Here is a 5,707-nt window from a genome sequence, read left to right on the forward strand (position 1 = left end):
AAAAGTGATAAAAATATACATCGATAATTTATTAATAAAAAAAAATACAAGAGATTTCCGTAAACAGAATTAGTGAAGATTTTTTTTTTAATTATATTTGAAAATCTCTGTTTAAATACATATATCATTAAGTTATTTACAATAGCAAATATAGACAATTAATAAAACAATTAACAAAAGTTTAGGCTATATAAAAAATAAAATAAATAGATTTAAATCTATGAGTATTATTAATATTATTATCTAATCTAATAATAGTATTATTAGACGTTTACAAAAATCTGTATTAAAGTGATAAATATTGTTTATAATTTTACAAATGAGTAATTTTTATTATATACTACACTCGAAAATTACAAAACAATATTCTTTTGCAAGAAATATTGTTAACATGTTCACCATAATGAAAAACACATATAACTCATTAATTAGGTCGCAAAATTTATAAATATTCTAATAAAGAATACGGTTATGCATAAGTTTGAATCAATTAAAAATATAAAAAATCTATAAAAAAACAACGTTTTCCAGATAGTAAAAATCATATTACAAGCTGTAGCTATAACCAAAACTGTACTTTATATGACAAATTGTCAAATTAAATATTAATATTGTATTCATAAATTTCATTGATTTATTTCATTCATTATTCTACTGTGTGTTAATTATAAATATCAAAATTTCCAAAACAAATATTAAACATTAATTATAATTTATAATTTATACATAAAGAATGACTAAGGTTCAAATAAAAATTTATTTTTAATTTATGCAAAATTCCAAACAATTGAAATATATTTGAAATAAATTGTAATATATTTTTTTCAATATTTTAAAATAGCAGTAAGCTAGTAAAATTTTTATATTTTTTTGCAATTTTTTTAATCCACTATAATTTCATTTTAAAAACTTAGTCTTACAGGACTGTTATTTTAAAATTGATTATTTTAAGTACCTTATATCTTATAAATTAAGAATCTAAATCATTTAAACAAAATTAAATCTAATCATAATCATATTTTACATTTCTTAGTTGGCGTATGTACCATGGTGATGTATTATGGTATATGTATTGTTATTCCTTGGTACTTCATTGGCAATTACATTTATTTATGTTATTTGTATTATTTACATTGTTTGTATATTTTATTATTTCATTTTTATATTTTTAATTTTTTATACATGCATACATTATTTATAATCAAACCGATTAAATTATAATTTGATTGTTAAAGTATCGTATATATAATATATATGTATTAAATAATACACGAAATATATTGAATAGTGTTAATTTTAAGTTAGAAACGTAATAATGTTTTAATTATACTTACCATTCTATGGTGACTTTCATTTATACTAACTTAGATTTTTTTAAATGTTTTTACAAATAATTTGTATGAGTGCGATAAAGATTTTTATAAAATTTTATTTTTTGATTTGACCAATAAATAATTACAGTCAATAAAATATATGAACATATATTCTATCGGCTTCATGCCGATTAAATAATTTCACATTTTATATTATTTATTTTAACAAACCAAATCAAACAAATGATAAATTAATAACAATTGAAATTACCCAATATAAAATAGAGTTACTTTATCTGCACATATAAGTGGAATTCATATATATTTAAATAAATGATAGGAAGTAGTATATTGTTCGTTTAAGATAGTAAAAAAATATTAAAGAAATGTCAAGACCTCCATTAAAGTTAAATATATTAATTATTTTAATCTTCATCATTTTAATCTCCAATTAACATAGTTTTTCAACGTTTATAAATTTATTTATATGTAAATAATAATACAGACGGATGTCATTTATGTTAATAAACAATTATGTTAATAAAATATATTAAACTTATAAAGGATTTTTTATGAATATCTTTTCCGTGATTTATGTATTTAAAGGAGTTAAGGCAATTCGCACTGACAATGATATTGGATAAATAATAATAAATTTTTATACATATCACTTTGAGAAAAGAAAATCAGAATAAATTTCTACCATTTATCTGAGATCAATAATTTGTTTAATGAAGTTGATTTATAAATAAATAATAAATAAAATAATGACTGCAAATTTAATAAAAATAATAACTAAATACAAAAAGAATAAGCTTTGATGGAAAAAGTAAGAGTTGCATTATATGTAATTAGGTGAGAATGATTAATACTATTCATAAATGTATACTAAGATCACTTCATGTTTTTCTTTATTTGCAAAAGTAAAATTAAATTACTCTTGTCAATCAATTGGAAATACTTCTAATTATCATTTTATATTTTCAAATGAATAAATAAATTGTTCTTTTAAAGTTAATATTTAAATTCTTTCTCTACCGCTTACCTTAAATTTAACACTAAGTAGGAACTAAATAAGCAGCAGCACTCATTAATATTAATTATGATGTTCATTATCATATATGAATTAGAAATATACAAAAGTAGTCTGTAGAATAAAATACGAAAGTTATTAGATATTAAAAAAGTAATTTAGTTCTAAAATAATGAAAACAAAGAATAGAAAATATTTTCAATAAAAAATATATTTCGCGAGTTTAAGGAAATACAAAATAAGACAATATAAACAAGAAAGAAACTTTTAATTTAAAGAAATATAAATTCAAATAAAATATCTCTGGATCATTAAATGCCAAGCCTTTAATTAATTCAATACTGACTGAAATGACTTTCATTTGACACTTTTGACAATTACTAAAGTATTCAAATTCGTATTGGTTTATTACTAGAAGTTATATGCATTAATCAATGAATTTCATAGTTTTTTGGGAGTTATGTATATAAAGTTTCTAAATTGTATTATCAATATCTTTTGTTAGTTCAGACTGGTTAGTATATTATTATTTTTGTATAATTTCCACGCATTTAAGCGCTTGTAGTTCTAATGAAACTAAATGAAAAATAGGTAAAACAATAGACTCTTAGTTTCTGTAGATATAGTAGAAGGGGCGGATATTTGAACATTAAAATAGGAATTACAATTTTTATTTAAGCTTATATCTTGAAGTTCACTTATGTAAGTTATAGGTATTCTTATACATCCCAATGTCTTAACTTTATAACTAGTGTTCAGTTTTGATAAATATGAAGCATAAAGCTATTGTTACTTAATCTGGAATGAGTAAGCGAAGAGGCAAAAACTTCACAATTCGAATCCTAATCAGTCGAAGATCAACATTTTCGTAATTCATGCCCTAATAATATTTAATGGATGAACGATATGACTTAGGTTTAATTTTAGTTGGTCAAGTATGGATTCTTTTCCTGTAAAATTGGAATTATGCAATGGAAATGAAATTTGAATTTTAATTGAATTTAAAGTTAAAAATTAGCGAAATAAATTGAATAAACCCTAATAATATAAATGCGTCAACTACCTTATCTGTACTACTAGTATATAAAAGTGTTATAGAAATTGAAAATAATAAAGCATTCTGTTCAGGTAGTATTTAATCAAATTAGCCCTACTTACGACCTATAGCGTATACACTAGATATAAGAAACACTTCTTATTAAATCTTCTGCTTATTAATTTGAATAATTCTATCTAAAAATTTTAAGTATATGCATATGAATTCGCATTGCCAACTCGCCGAAGTCGATGGAAGGAATGTTTAGTGCATTCTCATATTAACCTAAAGACACACGCATAGATAAACACATGCATCCTTTAATAGTCACTTGTTTCAATTATGTTTTTACAACTATCTCAATTATTTTTATTTATAGAATTTATATGTAAAGTATATATAAATGTGTGTATATATATTTCTAAAAAAATAATTCTTTCAATACAAATTTTCTTACAAGCAATTTAATGCAAAGCAATATATATGTACTAAACAAATTAAAAAATAAAACACATCAATAAATTAATGATTAATATAATTAGTATTTTGAAAAAAATTATGTAAATTTAATTTAACTGATTTATAAATTATGTTATTATGATAGTGATCATTAATTATCTTTTATCATAACCCGAATATAAGTAACATGTGAATATATGATATTTTTTCGAAGAGACTTTTTATTTTTATAGATGAATGATTTAATGTGGCATGGGATGAAATAAGAAAGTAATAAAGAAAGTAATGTCAAATATATTTTAAAAACTTTGTTTTAAAAGACTTTATTTAAAAAATAATTTTTTTTACAATAACTAAAGATGCATATGAGTTTACAATAATTATGGGTGGGAGTAAATCGATTTATTGTTATACATTTCATTTTATCGTTAGACAAAATATTGAAAGTTGCAAAAATACTTGCATCATTGTTTGAAATGAGTAAGAATATGCAAGTAATCATCAAACAAATAAATAATATAAGCATAAATATAAGTTATAATGAATTCATAAATCTATCAAATAGAATGGGTAGTAAAGAAAGAGAGATAATAATATTAAAGAGTTCTGTTAAGAATTATTGATGGAATTTTTATAAATGAAGGAATTAATCACATATGTTATAAATAGAAGCGAAAAGATGAAGTGTATATGCTTAAAATTAAATTTCAATCACATAAACTATAGATTCGAATGAATCGAATGAATAAAAAAGTTATTACATTAAAAATCGTTAAGTTAATGTGAACACTCTAATAGTGGGTCATCAATCTTCAAGTGCATTCAATTTTTTGCGATATTGCATTCGTTATCTTGTGGTTACAGCATGCATTATGGAGTTTGTCCGCATCAGCTAAAATCAACACATATCAAGTTGTATGAACACGAGGTGTTATCAAGCACTCTATTGAAAACTTTTAATAAATATTGTATATAAAAACTATTATACCTATTTGTTTATATAAAATATTTATGAAAAGTTGTTAATGGATTCACATGACATTAACCTATGATGGAATATATTTATTTATTTAAGTAAAAATGAACACAAATATTAATCAATAATCTAATGTATTTAACAATTTAATTAATGGAAATCTACAATGTCTTTTATAATATATATTGTATTAATTGCTTTCAAAAACACAAAAATAATTTTTTTTTAATTTATTAAACTAATATGTATATAATATATAATTAAAATAAATAATAAACGAAAAATATAAATCATAAATAATAGCCAAATTTCGTTATTCTAGTAAAAATAAATTTCAATTTTTATTGAAATGAATTTTTGAAAAATAACTTCGAAATTATTATTTAAAAAATAAATTAGAATAAAAAGCAGGTCAATAATAAGTTAATATTAACATAATGAATTTATAATATAATTGTAAAAGTTTATAAATAAGTCAATGAAATTTCAGGATTCTTGTTGGACGCATTGTATATTTATTTAGTATCATTACTACCTAGTCACATTTATTACACCACAGTACACGACATGACATTTATGACAAATATTGAAAACGAGAATTAGTCGAGTCGTATATCAATAACATGTGGCAGCAATAGATTAGCTTTCTATGTAATATTTATTTACTATAACTATATTTTTTGTATTCTATCGTAGGTAGCAAAAATCCAGTGGTATAAATATAGCAAATTCATCATTCACATATATAATTCATAATTTTAATTTAGGAAGAAATGGCAAGTTTGTCTATTTATAATTTTCACTTTGTATGCTTTTATTATTTAACGCTTTATCGAAAATTCAGTAAATTAGAAGAATAAAGCCACCTTACCATGAGGTACATTCTTCAC

Source organism: Ceratosolen solmsi, unplaced genomic scaffold, assembly GCF_000503995.2.
Source record: "Ceratosolen solmsi marchali unplaced genomic scaffold, CerSol_1.0 scaffold6, whole genome shotgun sequence".
Taxonomy (NCBI): Eukaryota; Metazoa; Arthropoda; class Insecta; order Hymenoptera; family Agaonidae; genus Ceratosolen; species Ceratosolen solmsi.